We start from the raw sequence: 11,874 nt of genomic DNA, 5'->3' as shown, positions 1-11,874 counted from the left end.
CTGCTGCAATGGCTAAGAACTTCATTCATGTGGAAGAAAAAAGAAGCAAGAAGTCTAAACCAGCAGCCCTGAAGCTACTTGATAACAACGAGCTTAACAGCCTCAGCACAAAAATAAAGAAAACGAAAAAGGGACACCTGCAAGTTTTTTTCTCAGCAAAAACACATAAGGAAGGCATACCGTTTCGGGCCATTGTGTCGGAAAGAGGAACCTGTCAAGTCCATTTGTCGACGTTCCTGGCGAAACAGTTGTCCTTGATAGAATCCGACGATCCGTACAGAATTAAGAATTCGGAACATTTAATTGAATCTCTTAAGAAGAATGGAGAAAGCGTCACATCTGGATTTTCCATCGATATCTAAGATATGTACTACTCAACCCACACAGAAAACTCATGGCAATTCTCCGATCCACCATCGAGGAGCAGGGCTCTACAGCGTTTCAGAATACTGCTGGAATAAGTGTGAGCACCTTCTTGGAACTATTAGGTGTATATTTGACTTCCACTGTAGTAGACTTTCAAGATCAACAGTATGTGCAAAAGAGTGGAGTATGTATTGGGTCTCGGGTAGCGCCGCTATTGTGTGACTTATTCCTGGGGGCACGCGGAAAGATCATCGCAAGTAATCTGACAGATACAAGGGTCACAGCCATCTTCCGATATGTGGACGATTTTTTAGTACTTTGTGCCACAGAAGGTGACGACCAGAGTGAAGAATGCAAGGATACTAATCTGCAAGTGTTTCAAGAAAGTTGCCCCGAATTGGTGTTCACACATGAATCACCTGTGGACAAAAATATCAAATTCCTAGACCTCGCGCTAATTTTCCAACAAGGGCACGTTTGCTAGAGGTACGAACCCCGGTCGGCAAAAGGGTTTCTGCCGTTTACCTCTGGCCACTCAAGAACTATTAAGAGAGGTATCGCCAGCACGGCGTTGGTTTCTGCCTTAAACAAATCATGTAAACACCAGATAGGGCAGAGCTTTGGAAAACAGATGTCACGATTACGGAATTCGGGATACCCAACAAGCATCTTGGTACCCGTTTGTGAGACCATCTGCAGAAACTTGAAGAGTGCAAAGTCGGGCAAAAAAGTAAACGAGGAAACCCGAAGGAAGATCGCTGTGCTACCATACGTTCACGGAATTACGCACAAATTGAAAAAGATCGCCGCGAGGAATGAGATCCAAGTAGTATGCTCCGCGCCTAACAAAGAGTACTCCATGTGCAGACGAGTTAACAACAGAACAGGCAAAGAAAAAACGTGCGACATTGCCCACAGAACACAATATGTACCATGCATGACAGGAGTGGTTTACAACATTCCCCTTTCATGCGGGAAGTGCTACATCGGCCAGACGGGCCGATGCATTAACGACAGAGCCCGCGAGCACGCAGCATCCCTTAAAGGAACGTCGGCAGGGCATCTTGCAGCTCATTGCAGGACTTGCCACCGCAGTGCAGCGTTCAAGGACATAACCATCCTAGCCAGTAATAACAATACTCATGCGCGCGAGATGCTCGAGGCGCTTGCTATCGAAGAACAAGCGAGTGGGTGCGTCAGCACCCCGTCCATCACTATTCACAAAAAGGAGAGACAATATCTACGGTGCGTCACAGTCCAGAAAATGGCAGTATGAGCTTGTGGCGGGTGAATTTAAAATATTAGTTTAGGTTTAGGTAATGTGAAAATTTTGTAAACATACACATGCATTATTATATTAGTATAATAGGTTTTAATATGTAATAATTTTTGTTGGTGTCTGAAAACACGCAAGGAAAAAGAAGTTCCCACTAAATAATCGTTGGTAGTCAGCTGTCTATTCTCTCCTGTCTCAATTTCTCTATATCTTCCCCTGGTTCAAGCTGTCAAATATATATACAAACTTTAAAGGTTTGAAAGAAAGGGAACGAAAAATTAAACGAAAATAAAGAAAACGAAAATGCTCAAATTTAAAATAAAACTAAATTGCTCAAAAATTTTAAAATACCAAATTAAAACGATAGGACATTTATGAAAATTACCCCCTAAATAAAGGGGGAAAAAGGAAGAAGAAAAAAGAAAATCAACCCCTTGAATAAAGGGAAAAGGAAGAAGAAAAGAAAGGGAATTAGCCCCTGAAAACGGGGAAAAGGAAGAAGAAAAGAAAGGAAAACAAAGAAAAAGTTAATCAGTGATCAAATCTGGCTTTTCGATAACTCTGGCGCGAGGAACTCCAGCTCTTTTGACGATAACACCAGAGAAGGCTCAGACACATTGTTTCAAGGGCTAATTTCCTTTCTTTTCTTCTTCCTTTTCCCTTTATTCAGGGGTTGATTTCCATAAATGTCCTATCGTTTTAATTTGGTATTTTAAAATTTTTGAGCAATTTAGTTTTATTTTAAGTTTGAGCATTTTCGGTTTCTTTATTTTCGTTCAATTTTTCGTTCTCTTTCTTTCAATTATTTGAAGTTCACGGTCGTAGTGACATGAGCATTTCATAAACGTCCGTTGCTCATTGAAAGAACTGTGTGTCTCTGTGTTCGTCCTTTATGTGTTTTATTCTTTCTGCGTATTTTGTAGTTTTCAACGCGCTCTGCTACGTGCACTTAGATTATCTGGTTGAAGTTTTCGTCATAAGTCAGCACGACTAAAGCTCAATGGCATGGAGATATCAGAAGAGTTCTTTGTTGTGAAGAATGGACGCCAGGCAATCCTATAAGGCTACAAGCATCGAAGAGCTCGCGGCTCAACCGTTCCTAGCTGTCTTCTGCCCTGGCGCGTGCAATCCATGTCTTGATCTTCACTTGTTCCTTGTTACTGGTGGATACAACAATTTCGTTGAGTCTGCGAAGCTGGTTTCAAATGGCAGCAAACGTCAAAGTGGTTCCTTTTTCCGCGCCTCAGGCATACCTTGCCAAAAGCAGGACAGAATCAGATCGCGTGCGTCAAATTTCAGCGCGTACATTTGAATCATGATGACGACTATCGCAACTTCGTTTTTTGCGTTGAGTCCATGGTCGCCGTTTTCTTGTTCCCTTCCCAAGTCCTGTCTTGGTGCTTGGCCACTTCTGCTGTTTTGCACATCTGTACTGTTTGCTCTAATGACAAGTCGACTTCCCATAGATGTCTTGCACGAAGCTTCTTGTCCAGAATTCCGTAGACGATTTGATCTCTTATCATTGAATCATTCAGCGCTCCGAAATTGCATGATTGCGCTTTAGTTTTCACGTCCCGCAGAAATTTCTCAAACGGCTCACCTTGGTTTTGTTGCCTTGTCCGTAAGACATACCTCTCGAACGTCTCATTCTTTCTTGGGATACAGTAATCCTCGAATTTCCTCCCTAGCGTTTCGTACGCATCTCTTCCTTCGTCTTCGGCAAAAACGAAGGTGTTATAGATATCCAGTGCCTCCCCTCTAACGACGCGCAGGAACAGTGCTGCTTTTTCGTCATCGGGCTTAAAGGCATATCCGGTGGCCTTCAAGTAAATGTCCAGCCTCTGTTTAAATCTTCGCCAGTTCTCTTCAAGGTTCCCTGTAAGACGTAGCTCCGCTGGCGGCTTCAGGCTGTCCATCCTCCATCCGGGGCGGGAATCGTTTCCGCTGGGGTCGGTTCCGCTAAAGCCCCTCGATGTGTTTGCGCTCGTCATGCAAGTAGCGTCAAATGCGCGAGTGCACGAGGCCCATGTCTCGAGCGGCCCTTGGAAGCAAATGGCGGCGCAGCACTGAAATGAACGGGCCTTGGAAGCGAATGGCGGCGGAGCACCCGCTCATGGCACGTGTCTCGAGCGCTTCCACAACAATGGTTGGCGGTACTTGTAAAAAAACGCTATTATCAAGGGGCTTTAGGTTCCGCTGGAGTCGGGTCCGCGTGAACCCTCGGCATTCGAAGTCGGCTGCGCCATGTATCAGATGAGCCTAAACATGACCGTTCAGTATCACTGCAGCAACCGGTCTGATTTCATTGGTGCCACGCCAGTGGGCCTGGCCAATGCCCAAGGTATGCAGACTTCTGTATGTTACAGCCTGGTGCATATATCCTATGCCGCCAACGTTAATCATACCCACGCGATGGCGTCGGCAAAGTTGAAAACGCGCTCTGAGCTCCACGCATTGTTTAGAGTTCGGCTAATCTCATCACCGCAGTGGTTGGACACGAGCATTGTGTCCAACCACGTGATGAACACAATGCCTGGGCACAATGCGTGCCGAGGCATTATTCGCTACCAGCCGGACTTGAGTTGCTCACGCAGTTCTCGTGTCCAATTCATGAGCCGCGCTCGAATGTCGTCAGGAGGGTGGTTTCGATTCCCCCATTATGCGTCATCAAGTTTTGTGAAGGCGAGACTTAAAGGAATTGCCCCCTTGTATCGTCGCAATCTCACAGCGACAAAGAGGTTTCTTAATCAGTGACGGTCTTTGCGAGTACCCTTGGGCCAGACTAGGACCAGTGCGCCTCTGCAAAGTCGTGAGCATTCCAACCCGATATCGTTTCTGAGCTCTTTAAACAGGGAATATAGCTGCATTCTACGTAGGCGCAATTTCAGACACTGTTATTTGCTTCACTGTCACGTGTTTTATGGCGCATATACTTTAGCGAGGTCATTCGCAAAGCGTTGTGATATCTTCGGGAATGAAACGAGCAACTGTAAGCTATTTTGCTGGGCGCGACAAAACGGAGAAGACAGGAATATTCGTTTCATAATTTTTTTAGTCTTCACCCTCTCAGCCGTGTCGATCAACTAATATTATATCCTGTGCGCAAAAAAAAAAAAAAAAAACACACACACACACACAAAAAAAAACGAGAAAACAACGAGAATGCATTTGTGTATGTGTAGGACAGACATTGCACACGAAATTCAGCGATTAAAAGTCGAGCAGTACAGTAACACACACGATGCCACGTTATTCGGATCTATTTGTGCAACATCTGAAATCCCACAGCAAATCGAAACAACGGTCGACGACAGTCACTTCACAATTATCAGAAGAAATCCAAGAGGAACTCGATTTGGAGCACGTTTTGGGGACAGCTTGCTTTTTGAACAGTCCCAAGGGAAGTGACGCGACTGTTCCGTCCCCCGCACAACCCAATCAACAATTTTTGGCGAAGAGCGAGGACTCCCCGGCAGTGTTGTACACGTTCCTTCAAAACATACACGAAAGGTACCTCAGTTATTCTCTATCTTGGAATGAACTCCCGTTACTACATCGCGTGGTTCAAAGAAACGCGTTCCCGTTATTTTTCTTAAAGATATAAAACGCGTCGTTACTATAACGTTACTTTACCGTATTTTAACGAAATATTGTGCCGGATAATCTGTAGACAAAATAAAGCGAGCAAGTGAGAAATATCAACACATAACTACGTGTCGTGTCGCCACGATCACAAATGTTCTAATTCTTTGGTTTCGACCATCTTGAAGTTAAAAGTTAAAATAAAAAAAAATAAAAAAAGCCGAGATGTTTATTAGATTTCGGTAATCTTGCAAAGGTATAGAAAGACAATATAAAAAAAAAAGGAATGCCGTTCCTTCTGCCGTCTTCTCGAAAACATAACGATGGTCCCGTTCCAGCTCCATGGAGTACTATTGAGGATGTTTAAAATTAAATTTTACGGATAAAAAAAAATTGAGGACAGACGCGGAAAATGCGTTTTCGCAGCTATAGGCTATTATGCTATTTGGTGGATACTATGTGCAAGTTTAATCATAGCCGTTAATTTCCTAATTGACAAAAAATTATTAATGCATTTTTGGATTTGTGTAATTATGGTCTAAATTTATATTGGTAACTTGAAGCCGGCCGTATTTCAAGACAGGCTGTGTTCCGAGATATCCATCTCTTAATTCAGCACTCAATCCCGATGTGCACGCATACATTACTACGAATATCAGCCCAAGAGCTTTCCATACGTAGACTCTTAAGAAAGGCCTGCGCGTCTACTTACCCGCAGAACACTCTAAGAGCCAATCTCAGCGATCTACGAAATCAGCTCAGCGAATGATGAGGCGGAACATCTGTTCAGACCCCAAAATTAAGTCTGCGCTGTGGCATTACGCAATGCAGGTACGACGCTTTGCATTGCGTAATGCCACATTGTAGATTTCATTTTTAGGTCTGAACAGATGTTCCGTCTCTTCATTCGCTGCGCTGATTCCCTATATCGCAGAGATTGGCTCTTTGAGTGCTTTGCGGGTAAGTAGACGCTCAGGCATTTCTTAGAGTGTATGACGCAGCCGTTTTGTACGACATTCCATATGACAACGGGACGGAGCTGATATCAGCCACGAGCCAGAGCAAAAATTATTATTTCCGCCCCGTTTTCATACGAAATGCACCCGCAACGGGACGTCACACCAATGTTGGCTTTGGCGCTGACCTGCGTGGTTTTGTATGCGACAACGAGAGGCAGGTACGAAATTCATTAAACGATTCAAAACTTTTTGAGGAGACAGACTTACAGCTACATGATATGATGGAGACAGACGGGAACGTAAAGGGCAAGGGAGAGGAGGTCTTAAACACATAGCCATAAAAAATGGTTTCTAAATGCTTGCTTTTTTATATTAGAAGCACTGTGTGAAACCGAAGTTTAATCTGGAATTGTATATGTGCTTAGAAACTTGATATAAGCATATGAAGGTTGTGTTTACATCCCTCTGTATAGTCCCAGTATTTAAGGTTGGGGAGCGGAAGCATTCCCTGGTATAAAGAGGACTAAGATGTGCTCCGTTTGTAAATCTTAAACTTCAAATAGCCTGCAGCACGAAGTTTTTAAATGTTCAAAAGTTCTGCAAAAACCGTTGAGTCTTTTTCTGGAAAAGGGTTATAACACGTCTTTTATTGTTTCAGGTCAAATATAAGGATGTAGGTTTGTTTGTCAACGTGGAGGGAAGCGTGGAAGCAAACGACATTTTGAACCTGACTGTAAACTCCCTTGTAGGTGAGGACATTCTACAGGAGGAGCCAATCGAGTTCGTATTGCATTTTAATTCAAATTCATTGATTGTCGCACACATTTCGGTCCACACAACCGGCTATGGAAATATGAGCATGTGCGCTCGGCATTGTGTAATTCCCCTCGCAAGTGCATTTAACGATCACTTTTATTTTAACTACTCAAGGCCAAGCTCAGATTCTGCGAAATTTAAGGTACAAAAAGAAACGTCCTTTTTGCTTCTACGCACAATAGCACTCCTGGGAACTATGATATAGCGTCGCTGATTGTCCGCTTGGTTCAAGAGACCGATTATAATCAAAGCTCCTAAAATGTGAGTGCTGTCTACAATTTAACATAGACTCCAAATGCTTGAAAACAATTGCGATTTACGGAAGCGTTAGATGTTCCCTCCCCAAACCACATTGATTTGGCACTAGCAGATGACCAGGGTTCCTTGCATAACAACCATCTGTGAGTGTTTTATATCATGATCGTCACTTTAGGTACCTATTGCGGACAAAAAGGGTAGTGAGGGTCTTTTCTAAACCCTGAGAGATAAACCAAACTACTCTTTCAAATTCCAGCATGTGAAAGCGACCAAGAAATATTACACATTTGATCTAAATTGCAGTGAATTGCACTATAAAAACCGTTTGCTTTTCGGTCAAGCACACCACTACTAGCTCTTACAATATATGAAATAAACCTAGCAGATAAAGAGGCTCTTATGCACTTTCTGATACAAAAGATGCCCTGTGTGGTGTAGGACTCGGCTGATGTTCCGAAACCTTGCAATCAAACGCGGATCCCATTTTTTAAGGAGGAAAGGTCATTTTGGTCTCCTCGTTGGCCCTTTTTTCTTTCTTATATTGAAACTATTGGTGGTGATGGGGACCGAACACATGCGATCTTTTTGTGCTCTACGCACTAAATTTCTTTTTAAATATATTTTTTTGCGGGAAGCTATTTGGTGTATGTAATTATGCAACCCAAAGTAAATAAATAATATGTTTCAGCGGAACTACGACAGGATGACTATATGGAATGTCTCTGTCAACATCCTTGGGCAGGAGTTGCACAACGGCTTTTTTTTCTGCTTTGTTATATCTTTGTTTTGTACCAGATTAAGGAGTCAGTCATATTCAATCCACTGATAGTTTAGCAAATTTAGAGTGTGCGTCAAAAACTATCTAGGACAGATTACTGCAACTTTGAGTTGCTCACCTTTCTCTGGAATTCTCTATACATTCAAACACATTCCCTGTCAACTAAAGGTTTATTTGTAGTGACAGAAATTATCGAGGCATTAATTTTACGAAGACTAAAGAACTTTTTTTGATTCGGTTACAATTAAAAAACAAAAACCTGGAGGAATTTATATATATTCTTTGTCTGAAATAGTTGTTCTTTGCAGTGCTAGAGATAATCATCCCGGACGGCTGGTTCCTGCCCCGACCCAATCACTCGTACCTCAGCCCGCTAGGGTCGACCCAGGAGGATTTGAACTGCCGGAGTTCCCGGTGCATCTCCGGAACAATATGGTGTCCATCCAGAAGGGTCAAGTCTCCGATGACTTGCGGAAAAAAATCATCGATACCCTGTTCTGCGCCCTTTGCACTTGGACACTGTACGTGTAATCACAGGACTATGCGCTCGCGCCTATTCAACCTAATTTAAACTAAACAATATATGTCTTATTACTGACATCGGTATAAATGGGTCGAGTCCAGCACACTTTTATTACTAAAAATAACTAAGGAGCGGGTATCATGATGTGTCAACGTAACTATGGCATGTTTCTACAAATACTTTTAACAAACTTCTTCAGTCTACTATCATCTCAAACAATTTCTTTTAGGTATATTCAAAACCAACTGTACATGCGTGATTTTTTTTTTCTTTATTTGTTTGGCGGGTTTTTTCCGCCCAGGGGGCAGAGATAAAGGCGAGAAGCCTGACAGAGTCTCTGCCCCCCAACAGTTCAACAGTAAACAGTACAATGAATATAATTAATCAGCAAAAGGTATACTCAGTAAAATTAAAAAAGGCACAATAAATCAGGTATTTTAACATCCAACATTGTGAATTGTGAAAAAAAAAAATAAAACGGCACAATCAAACAACCAGCAAACACATGTTACACAACAAGCATGATTCGAAGCATATAACAAATGTAACGTCGTATGACACAGAAGCATCGTATCACTAACATAAACATTAAAAAAAAATTACCCCAAAAAAGTGAGAAGGACACAGCATAAAATAGGACTGATGGCCGCCATTTAGTATGGCAATGAAGAATGATCTAATATATGTCAAGAGCCACATTTTTAGTCAAATATAAGTACATAATAGAAATAGCCTACATATTACACAACTGAGAAGATGATACCACTGCCCACGAGAAAGCTTCGGCACTGTTTCTTGAAGGCATAAAATGTTTTATTATAATCTATAGTCATGTCTGTTCTGTTTAGCATCTTAGTTATCTGATATGACAAAGCAGTGCGGCCATAATTGGTTCTTATTGAAGGCATCCTTCGCTTTGGGTCTCGTAGTTGGTACGGACCCAAACTCGATTTTGGTGTGGAGTATATTCTATATTTGTGAATCCATTGTAAGAGCTTAAAATAGTATATTTGGTCTGCCTGAAGCATATTATATTTGATGAATAGTGGTTGTGTTCTTATGTTTCTAATACCTCCTTTATAATTTTCTCACATGCGAAGAATCCTCTTCTGCAAGGTGATAAGTTTGACATAGTTCGAATTGATCGTCGTCCCCAAACTAAGACGTCGTAACTGATTTTAGAGTAGAACAAAGAATAATACAACGTCTGTATTAGCCAAGTCGGCAGCAAGTTTCGTATTTTATACATACTTCCCGTAACATGAAATAATTCACCTTTGAGTTTATTCACGTGAGTGTTCCATGAAAGGTCCTCGGTAAACCATACACCGAGAAATGTTTGTTCCGACACTTGCTCAAGCACAGTGTCTTCAAATTTTAAGCTTATGGGGCTGCAGTCCAGTTCATTTATTGGTTTAAAAATAATATACTTAGTTTTGTTTATATTTAGTTTTAAACAATTTGTTTGTAACCAATTAGATAGCTTCAATAGGTAGACATTTGCAGCACTTTCTAGGCATCTTTTCGTCACTCCAGAAAAGAATACGTTGGTATCGTGTGCATACATTTTAAGGTCGGGGGAACCGGATATAGTCGTTATATTATTAACATATACAATAAAAAGAAGTGGACCTAAAATTGACCCCTGAGGAACACCATGCTGTATTTTAAGTCTATTTGACGATTCGCCGTTTATTAGTACATATTGGTAACGATCTGCAAGATACGTTTCAATTAATTTTAGAGCTACTCCGCGCACACCGTAAATTTCAAGCTTTCTAAGTAAAATATTGTGCTGCACAGTATCAAAAGCTTTACTTAAATCTAAGAAGAGACCAAGAGTAAATAATTTGTTCTCAATATTTTCAACTATTTTATCCTTTATGTTAAGAAGCACTAGCTCCGCCGATTTTTGCTTTTGAAAGCCGTATTGGGACTGAGTTATTATATTATGCTTCTCAAAAAAAAACATGTTAATCTATCAGCAATCACACGCTCAGATATTTTAGAAAAACTGGAAGAACTGAGATAGGTCTGTAGTTATTAATGTTTGTCTCACCCCCTCCTTTATGCACTGGAGTGACCCTGGCTATTTTTAGCTCGTCAGGGAAATCACCAGACTGAAGCATCTTATTTACTATATTCGATAGAACTGGACTAACTGTGGTCACAGTGTACTTAATAGGTATGGTTTTCATTTCATCTATTCCAGCGGCGACGTCATTTTTTAGGTTTCTGATTATTTTATCAATTTCAAATGGTGTCGTTGGAGTAAGCATAATCGACCGAATTTGGTTTCCTGTGTCAATACAGTCATCTATGTTGGAAGCCCTCCCAGTGTACGCACCCATGCTAATAAAATGTCTATTCATTTCATCGCCAAGTTCTTTCCCAGTGACACGTTTATTATCTATTAGTAATTCTTTCAGATTACATCGTGCCTGCTCTCTGTTCGTGAGTTTGTTTACTGTGTCCCACACTTTTCTATGGTCATTGTGTATACGTAGAAGTTCTTTTTGATAGTATTCGCATTTTGCTTTTTTTAGGTCGGCATTCAGTTTGTTTCTGCATTTCTCGAACTCGATAATCAGCCGCGGATCACGATGCTGAATAAAGGCATGATACTTGGCATTTTTTTGCCTAATTCTTCCATACATGTCTCTAGTCATCCAAGGCTTTCTCATTTTTTTTTACAGTTCACTCTACGTTCCTGAAGAGGAAAAGCTGCATCATAGTACTGTCTGACTTTCATCAGGAATATTCTATAGGCATTTCTAGGGTTGCACTCAGCGTAAACGTCATCCCACGTCTCTTCTTTCATAAGGCAACCGAAAGTTCTTAGCGTTTCCTCAATAATGGTGCGCTGCCAAAACGTCTCTATGTCTTTGTTATTTTCTCTAGCAGAGGAGGACTCTAGGCAGAAGATTGGAAGATGGTCACTAATATCACACATGATCGCACCTGCTGTAATATGACGATTGTCGGTATTTGTTATGCATACGTCAAGGTACCTGGCAGTGTCTGCAGTTATTCTAGTGGGCAATGTTATCAAATTGCTGCAAGGATACTGGTTGACAATATCGCGAAAATATTGAGCGTTAAGATCAACTGAAATTGTGTCTATATTTATGTCGCCAAGAATAAAGAATGACACAGATAGCGATTCAAGGAAAGACAGTGCGTCACCAAGAAAGGTCATGAATTCATATATATTACCCGAAGGTGGCCTGTATAAAGCAAGAACAACAGTATTTGATAGTTTAACACACAAGCTTTCAATGTTTGCATCAATTTTAGATAAGTCATCTACAACCTC

Source organism: Ixodes scapularis, unplaced genomic scaffold (genome assembly GCF_016920785.2).
Source record: "Ixodes scapularis isolate PalLabHiFi unplaced genomic scaffold, ASM1692078v2 PGA_scaffold1__304_contigs__length_218370807, whole genome shotgun sequence".
Lineage (NCBI taxonomy): Eukaryota > Metazoa > Arthropoda > Arachnida > Ixodida > Ixodidae > Ixodes > Ixodes scapularis.
This window is presented reverse-complemented; position numbering follows the sequence as displayed.